The sequence below is a fragment of the Equus przewalskii genome, chromosome 3 (genome assembly GCF_037783145.1).
Source record: "Equus przewalskii isolate Varuska chromosome 3, EquPr2, whole genome shotgun sequence".
Lineage (NCBI taxonomy): Eukaryota > Metazoa > Chordata > Mammalia > Perissodactyla > Equidae > Equus > Equus przewalskii.
Window position 1 is genome coordinate 67,729,498 of NC_091833.1, and position 9,934 is coordinate 67,739,431.

Genomic DNA, 9,934 nt, shown 5'->3' on the forward strand with positions numbered 1-9,934 from the left:
GATTTTAAAACTTCTGTAAAGAAAAAATAGATTAAAAAGAAATGGGAATCAGACTGGCAACAGGACATGATTCAAAGATCCAAAGGAAAATGATTTTAAACCTAGAATTTTGTATGAGCAAAATTTTATTTTTAGCATTTAAGGACTCAGAAAGTAAACCTCTCCACTTTTTATCACAGAGTTACTTAAAGTAATAATCTGGCTGGAGGTAGATGGTGGAAAAATGGGATTCCAGAGAGTTTACACTTTTCTTGAAAATCTGGAACAACTTAAGGAAGTAATAAAGATTATTAACACATACACAAACAGAAAGGCAATTTTGGTATCTTTAGAGTAAAAGTAGAACCACAAAAAAAAAGCTTTGCAAGAGAAAAATCTCATCACAGCTCAGTACAGTGAACAAAACCGCCAGCAGTACCCACTCTATTTTCAGCATTTAGAATCAATCTATAGATATGACAATGAAGAACTGATTGTGATTAGAGAACCAAATATAAATATTATAAACTTCAGAAGTAGTAAAGTAGAGGTAATCAAAATTAGAAGTTAGAAGGCAGGGAAAGATAAGCCCAGGAAGGTAGAGACACATAGTAGTCTTACTGCACAAGAACAATTGCGTGGGCGCCGCGGTGCGCATGCGCAGCGTTGGTGGCTGGGGGTTCCGCCGCCTGAAAGATCCTGAAGATCCCCGGGCGTTGACTCCCCATCTCAAAATAGACAGCACGACCCACCTGGCCTACGCCATCACCAGTTCTTGCACGGCCAGCTCCTGCACGAGGCGCTTTCGTCTGACGCCCAGGAGAGCCTGGACGTGACCATCCAGTGCCTGGAGACCGTCATTGGGGTGACGGTGGAAGACAGCAACCTTGCACTCCCTCACACTCTTCCAGAAATAGTTGAAGCAGCGCTGAGGGCAAGGAGATGCCACAGGACCTGCGGAGCCAGGAGCAAACTCTGCCTTTGGAAGAGGACTCTGCCGGGGCAGAATACCTCCAAACAGAAGGAAACAAGCAGAAGAAAGTAAAAAACTTTGAAGCTGCCGTTCCTTTCGAAGGCAAAGCCGTTAAGCTGATGGCCAGCGCCATGTGTTTCTGTAACAGAGCTGCAATTTACAGCCGACTGGGGGACTACAGAGGACGGGGCAGGACTGTGAGCAGCCTTCTGCACAGACCCGTCCTACAGCCAAAGCTACGGCAGGATGGGCCTGGCGCTTTCCAGTCTGAACAAGCACACCGAGGCCTACTAGGAGCAGGAGGCCTTGGAGCTGGATCCCGACAACGACAAGTACAAGTCCCACCTCCACACAGTGAACCGGAGCTGAGAGAGGCGCGCAGCCCCCGGGAGATGTCCGCAGCTTGGACATCGTGGGCCTGCTGAACAACCCAAGCTTCTTGAGCATGGCATCAAACCTAATGAACAATCCCCACTTCGACAGCTCAGGTCCGGCATGATTTTGGGCAGCCACAACCTCCTGGGGACTCCAGGCACCAGCCCCTTGCAGAACGAGCTCGCCAGTCTCATCCAGGCGGGTCAGCAGTTCGCTCAGCAGATGCAGCAGCAGGATCCCGAGTTGATAGAACAGCTCCGAAATCAGATCCGCAGTCGGATCCCCATTGCCAGCGACGACGACCCGCAGGAATGACCACCCACCTTCGCAGCGCTCTTGGGTTCTTCCCCACGACTGGAAGATTTCTTGCGTTTTCCTTTTTTTTCTGCCATTTGACTGCCCGAGAGAGAGAAAGAAAAAGAAATTGAACCTGCATCTTAAGATAGATTTTTATTCTTCTTAGCCTTTTCCTTCGCTTTTCTCTCCCTTTTTGTAATCTTTCACAGCCCTCAGAGCCTTCTCGAAAAAGAGCCAGCAAGCTGTGAACGCAGACCAGCACTGATCTCCCTCCTAACCTCCTGAAAACTCAGTCACTAAAGTATTTCCTAGAATATTCCAGGGCAGGGATCGTCCTCGCGCTGCTGTTGGAGAAGCGCCGATTTTATGTCAGTCCACATGGGTGGGGGCACCCGCGGCTCCGGAAGCCCCTTTCTGCAGCCCCGCCACCCTTGGTCTGTCTTCGGGGGCCTCCTGAGCCCCACGAGAAGCCGCCTCCTGAGTCGGCCTTGGCCACCCGGCGGCGCCTGCTCGGAGGAGCTCACTGCCCGCTCCGGAACCTCGGACACGGGTTTTCACGTGTGGAACTTTTTAGTTGCATTTTCCTAAAAGAGATTTCCATTGCCCTGCACCCTGTCGGGCGGGAGGGAAACCAGGACATCTTGGGGTGCGCAGGACCAGTTTCTGGGAGTTTTCTTCTAATCGAGCATTTTGATGGACACATGTCTGCTTATAATCCTCTTTTCCCAGTACTCATGGCCGACAGACCTCCAGGGACATGATCGTCACCTTTTGGCGTGGTCCCCGAGCCCGTCCCAGCCTGTCTGTGTCCTGGCCGACTGCCCTTCTGCCTACAGGTGGTCCTGCCGCCTATGGCATCTGGGTCCTTGGCCAGCTCTCCCCTCCTATTCAGGGGTGGGGGCTGGCGAGGGTCCCTGGTGCCACCTGCCTTGGCCTGAGATTGCGAAGTAGCCACTGGAGCTGCTTGTAGGGAGGGCAAGCCAGCCTAGGCAGCCTGCCCAGGCCGTGGGCCACTGTGGATGGCCCCACGGCCCCTGCTCAGGCAGGAGATAGGAAGGAGGAGCGATCTGGTGCCACTGCATCAGCGGCAGCGTTGGCGACTGGTTCATTGGAGGCTCCCCAGTTGTCTCGCCATCTGCGAGGTAGACCCAGTGCCATGTGTCGTAGGTATCTGATAGGAAGACGGGCTGTCGCCAGCTACCTGCAGTCCATCACACGTCCGGCGAGATGTGTCATAACTCTTGAGTGCTAGCTATGGTGACAAGCATAATGTGTGGGGAATAGACATCGTGACCTCAAAAAAACCCCAAAACCCAAAACCAATTGTCTATATTTTTGAAGTGAGAAATAAGGTTATAAGCAGATTATAAAATTAGCAAATAAAGAAATTAATAATATTACCATTTTGGGGATGGGACGGTGAGAGGTAATGGGCAGTGGCGTAAATGACTTATGTCCTCATGGAACAAAGTAGGAAGGCAATGAATAAGGTCTAAATTTGATTAAAAAAAAATAAGCCACACCTAGTTGCATGACTATGCCATTCATAAATATGGGTTACATGAAAAACAAAAACCAATAGCAGTAAAAATTGGTAAAATTGGTGTTTAATGAACAGTAAAATTAAACAGAATGGGGAAGGAAAGAAGAAAACCGATAATGTTAATCATAAATCCTTTTGCATATTTTGCTTTTTATCTGCGTGTGCAGTAATTTAATAGAAACAAATTTTAGTTTTAAAAACAAACTAAAAGTCAAAGCATTATGAGTTTTTATTAAGGGACTACTTTTAATATGAGTTGTTTTGGGTATCTCAATTTGAAGTTTTTCTACAGAACTTGTCTGTTTGCATAATATGTACAAGCTGATTTTTCTGGTTTTTACTTTGTATATATGTCGTCCTTTCTTTGGAATCTTGGGAGGTTTTGATATGCTTGTGTGAAAGGCATAAAAGATATGCAAACAGCATAGCTTCCTGTTCTTGTTCCTCATTCATCTGAATTGTGAAGCTCATCAACTGTAGCTTCCTTTTATGTTTGTATGGATTTATTATTGAAAACACGGAAAGGTTGCCTTTCACGCAGCACATCCTGTGCTCTTCCTGGGAAATGCTAAACGCAGGTAGTGGTGCAATATATGTTTTAAATAAGACTTAGACTATAAATACCAGACTGTTAGATTTTGCACACAGTTATGCAGAGCCCTTCTTCCTTCAGAATGGCTACTGCCTTAGAATACATTTGAAGGAAGAAAAAAAGAACACATCTTCAGCAAATGTGGCTTGTAGTGGTGTCCATCAGGCTTGCCAGTTTTATTCCAGCCAAGATGTCATTGTGAAAAAGAGAAGACGTCAGGAGGGAATGATTCTCAGGGTTACTGTTCTATGCTAACCCCTCATTCCATTTTTCATGTTACCTTCAGGTTGGAGCAATTTTACCCTGAGCAATGAGAAAGTAAAATTCTCATTTTTCCCCTCAGGCCTCTGGCAGAAGAACATGAACACTCTTCTTTGCTGCTTTTGTACTTTGGATTTCTATCTCTCAGAGATTTGTGAGAGCGGATTTGAAAGACTTTGTTTTCTCTACTTCTAGTTCTGGTACTAGGCGTGCAGATATTCACTTAAAGATGACATCAAAATATCCTTGTGTGGTATATGATTAAGATGTAATTGGACCCTCGCTACCCTCAAGAGGGAATGCGTTCTGTTTGTATTTTATTAAGCAGGTTAGTTGGTTAGGCACTTTCCTGAACCAAGACAATGATAGGTGTGACTGCTTTTATTATCAAGATACGTGAAAAACAAAACCTGCAAGAGAGAAATTCACAGAGCCTTCAACAGAATTCTCAGAAGTCTGTGAACAGTACTCTTCTGTGTTCCTGTCTCTTTCCCTTGCCCTTATTGCAGCTCCTTCCTGGATTTACCTGGAATCCTTAGCTTGAAGGATTCAAGTACATTGAATGTTTAATGATTATTCTTTTTTAAGGGTGTAAGAAAGGACCCAAGCCTGATGCTTTGAAAGCTTCGACAATTAAGGGATTTAATTTTTGTGATCTCATGAGTATCCTATGACTTCGATTCTCCTCGTGTATTCTGATCACCTGGGGAGATAGTTAATAACCCCTATTTATTATCAAGGTTCTGTGTGGGATTTTTCTCTTTGTTTTAGTCAGCTTGGACTGTGTCTTAGTCCATTCAGGCTGCTAGAAGAAAATATCATAGGCTTATAAATAACAGAAATTTATTTCTCATAGTTCTGGAGGCTGGGAAGTCCAAGATAAGGCACCAGCAGAGCCTGCTTCCTGGTTCACAGTCTGTTACCTTCTAGCTGTGTTCTCACATAGGAGAAAGATAGAGCAAGACAGAGCACTCATCTTAGAAGGACCCTAATCTTCCTCATCTTTTAAGACACTAATTCTGTTATGGGGACCCCACCCTCATGACTCCATCTAAACCTAATTCTCTCTTAAAGGTCTCACCTCAAATACCATCACTTTGGAGCTTAGGGCTTCAATGCACGACTTTTAGGGGGACACAAACATTCAGTCTAAAGCATTCTGCCCCTGACTCCCCAAAATTCAGGTCCTTCTCAAATGCAAAATATACTAATTCCATCCCAATAGCCCCAAAAGCCTTAACTGGTTCCAGCATCGACTCGGAAGTCTAAAGTCTCATCTAAATGCCATCTAAATCAGATGTAGATGAGACTAGAAATATAATTCATCCTGAGGCAAAATTTCTCTCCAGTTGTGAACCTGTGAAACCAGCTATGTTACGTGTTTCCAAAATACTACGATGGGATTAGGCACAGAACAGATTTTCTCGTTCCAAAAGAGAGAAATAGGAAGGAAGAAAGGGGTGATGGATCCCAAGTAAGTTCAAAACCTAGCAGGGAAAATACCATTAGATATTAAGCCATGAGAATAATCCTCTTTGGTTGCATGCTCTGCCACCCAGACCTATTGCGGCAGCAGTCGCACCTTCTGGCTGGCTTGGCAGCATCACTCCTATGGCTCAGTGGGGCAGCCCCAACTCTTTGGCTTGGTGGAGCCTTGCCCATGTGGCTCTGCTGGGCATAGTCCTGCCCTTTGAAACCATGATGGAGGTAGCCTTGCCCCCTGGCCCCGTGGTGGGAATAGCAGCCCCGATGATCTCTGAATCATCTTTGAAGTCCTTCTTTTCTTAAAGGATAACACACTTGCAGCCTTCATTCCATCCTGTTTCCTCTGTTCCCTTTAATCCCAGTAGGCAGTGTTTCTGTTGGTGTAATCCTATCTCAATTCCTAGCTTCCACTGAGATGGCTGATTAAGTCCATGGTTCACATCCACACTAATCTCTCTAACAAATAATCAGCAAGCCACACTGTTGGCATTCTCTCATGAACACGCTTTCTCATTTTTTGCATTATGGACAGGCTGAGAATTTCCAAATCTTTAAGTTCTGGTTCCTTTTTGTTTAACAATGTCTTCTTCAATTCATTTCTCTCTTCTTACATTTTACTATAAGCAGACAGGAGGAACCAAGCCACTTCATCAACACTTTACCTAGAAATCTCTTCAGCTAAATATCTAGTTTCATTGCTTGCAAGTTCCACCATCCACAGAACACAGTTTAGCCAAGTTCTTTGCCACTTTTCCTCTAGTTTCTGATAACGTCTTCCTCATCTCTGAGACATCACCAGAATCACTCTTAACATCCGTATTTCTAGCATGCATTTTAAAACTCTTCTACGCTCTACCTATTACCCAATATATAACACATTTATGTAATATATATATATATATATATAATTTATTTATATGGAATTGGCTTATGTGATTATTGAGGCTGAGAAGTCCCATGATCCACAGATGGCAAATTGGAGACCCAAGGGTGTCAGTGGTATCATTCCAGTTTGAGTCTAAAGGCCTAAGGACCAGGAGAAGTGGTGATGAAATTCCAGTCTGAGTCCTAAAGCCTGAGGACCAGGAGAGCTGATGGTCTAAGTCCTAGTCCAGGGGTAGGAGAAGATGGATGTTCCAGCTCCAGTGTTATGCAGAAAGAGAGAGAGAGAATTCTGCCTTCCTTTGCTTTTTTCTTCTATTTAGGCCCTCAGTGGATCAGCTGAGGCCTACCCACATTGGAGAGGGTAATCTGCTTTACTTAGTCTGAGAATTCAAATGTTAATCTCATCCAGAAACACTCTCACAGACACACCTAGGAATAATATTTAACTAAATATCTGAGTACCCGCAGCCCAGTCATTTCACACATAAAATCAATCATCATGCCTCTATATTTTATTAGATCCAATCATCCCCAATCTACCAGTGACAATAAGGTTCCATTTTTATTTAGCATCTGGCTTTCAGAAGTGTTTCTCCCAATTTCTTTCCACCAGACAGGTCTTGACTGTAGAAAAGGAATTGTAAAGTCAACCATGCAGTCTTCCCCTGACTATAAGCTTCTTTAAAATATCATGCCTATTTTGGAAGAGTTGATGTTACACCAATAGCTATAGAAAACCAAGAATGCTTTAAGAGCCCTGTAAATACGTCGACTTAATAACTATTAAGCTTTTCTATGTTAGGATAGTTGCAATATTCATTATCCTTCCTTTGAAAACATCACACTTTAAAACAACAGCATAATGGTTTTTCAAAGATTTATTTCTAAGATTAAATGGTGAGGGCTCTTCTCCCCTTGAGCATGTTTGGAAATTGTTCCTTTATAGCATGTGAATATGGGCCCATGTTGAAATATCATACGAATCAAAGAAAAACCTATTTCTTACTAAAGCAGAAGTGGTAATAAAATCACTACCTTTACATGTACCATCAAATAAAAGACAGTACTGTTTGGGTATACATTTGTATTTTATGTGACTTTTTTTTGTCCCAAATCACAAATGGGCTATGAAAAAATTAACAGTTCACCACTTTAATCATTGATTTTGATAAAGTAATGACATTAAGGGTTTACTTAATAGAGTAATTTAGAGAAACAAACAAAAAAATACCCCCCAAACCAAACAACAATGTGCATGTTATAGATATGGGCAATTTGGAATGTTTTCCATTTCCCAGATCAACAGCAGACATTTAGAAAGGATTGCCATGCAAATCCTATGCAGTATGCAACATGGTTATCCTAATTTTATTATGCCACTTTTCTAAGGGTACTGGGATCTTTTGCATCCCCTCCTTCCTTTTTGACCTTGGCGCTTTGCTGTAAAGGCAATTCAGCAACAGCTCCTATGTGATGGCAGAAATACCTGATTTGGCAAGTGTGTGCTTTATGAAATGTGATATGGCATCAATCATCATTAGCCCAAATATCCCCATCACATGCAGGGCCTGACCCCATCACATCTGGTTTCCTGTTTGAAAATCCTTCACTTTGTGGAGGTTTTGCTGATAACGATGCTCAGAATGATCTCTAGGCAATGGAAACTGACAGAAGATGAATTATCTGTCTCTCAGTAGGATGCCCTGACCATGGAAACAAGCAAGTACAACTGTCTATTATTATTATTTTTCCTCTTGGCTTTCTTTATTCCTTGGATTAGTTTCCAGCTCAGCATCTGCTTTAAAAGCTTATTGAAAATCTCAAGAGAAAATATGAAGTAAAAGACTCCCAGTGAAATTATTTTTGGCTGATAGCAAATACAATCTTTTTCTCTTTGTTCCCCAAATAATATTTTGAAGCATAACACATTAATTTTTCCAAAAGAGCACTTAAAAGTACACATATACCATGTGTGGGTGTCTTAAGCACAAGGCGTTTTTTGTTAGCTATTAAATGTCTGGCTAACTTTTAAAAACTTACAAGTTTGTAAGTTTGTGATTTGGAATCACTGGTTTTATTCTCCTTCTGAAAAGTCTTGAGTACTTAGTGATGTGGTATCAGTAACTGAAGATGGTTACACATTAGATGCAAAATATTTTATCGTTTAGTATTGACCTACAGGGTTATTTTAATATATCTAATTCTTTTGTTCACTAAGCACTGATTCTAGGCTGTTTTACAAAGAAACAGTGATAACTGAACACCACTTCTTCTTTGTCAACAACATACAAAGCGGCAGCACGGCAGGCAGGTAGCAGAAAATCATACTTCTCTTTTTGGCAATGCAAGATGTTTTGGGTATCTTTGGAATGCTGTGGAGTGAGTTTGGTGATGGGTAAGAAGGTCAAATCAGTAAGTGATTATTGCAACTTTATCTGTGGTTAAGCAAAGAAGACCATTTGAAAATTTACATCACTAGGCAGGGAGTTAAATGGTTATGGGAAGGTCAATGGATTTTGAGGTGTTAAGACAATTGTAGGGGAAAGATTTCTTAAAGATTTATGTCTCAATTATGGTGTTAAATTCAGTTGCCAATAGGGGCCAGGCAGGTAATATAATAGGAGTATAGATAAGTTTCATTTGCACCTTAAAAATGCAACAATAGAAGTATAACTTTGTGTAACCGTATGAATGAAACTCACAAACAGAAAGTGAAAGAAGGCAGACATAAAAGAACACATTCGAAATAATTCCATTTTTGTAAAGTTCAAACAGACAAAGCAAGTCAATGGCCTTGGAAATTAGGACAGCAGTTCCTCTGTGGGAATAGTGAAGGGAAGGAGGCACAAGGTGCTGATAATGTTCTGTTTCTTGGTCTGGGTGCCCGTTACATAGATGGATTCAATTCATGAATATTCATTGAGCTGTATACTTATGATTTGTGTCCTTTTCTGTATATATGTTTTACTTCAATAAGAAGTTTATAAAATATCTCCCAACAAGTCTTCAAATCTACAAAAATATTTTTCACTCACTTTTTTTGAAACTTGTAGCCTAAAGGTCCAACTGCCTTATTCCAGCTTTTGATAGAGGCATGAGGAGCTTTTCTTTGCCATAAGAAAAATAATTTGGTATATTATGATGGTAAATAGTGACTGGTACTGGGCCTCGGTATAAAGACAAATAAGAGCGATGAGGACCGTGAGAACTGGAGAATCCATGCCTGTCTCCAGAGGGCATCTGCTTTTATATTTCAGCAGATTGGTGCCAGGTGGGTTTGTTCGCTGAGGCTTACCAGGTGTTCTATTTTTTAAGTTAAAACAGGAATCTTAATTTTATTTGAAAACTCCACATTTTTAGTTTTGGGGTAATCTTTTTAAGTACCGTGACACTAGATGAAGCACGTCTGCGCGTCAGATTTGACCTCCAATTTGATCCCTTTGGTGTATAAGGTTGGGTTGATTTCTGGGAACTTCTGGTCCATCTATGGACAGGTGTTGACAAAAATTTAAGGAAGGAACATAATGATAAATAGAGGCAGGAA

The 9,934-nt window shown here is 42.1% G+C and overlaps 1 pseudogene; it reads left to right on the plus strand.

The window, feature by feature from the left end:
• The first annotated feature begins 635 nt into the window (after positions 1–635).
• Positions 636–1,642, plus strand: LOC103563661 (small glutamine-rich tetratricopeptide repeat-containing protein alpha pseudogene; annotated as a pseudogene).
• The last annotated feature ends 8,292 nt before the right edge of the window (positions 1,643–9,934 follow it).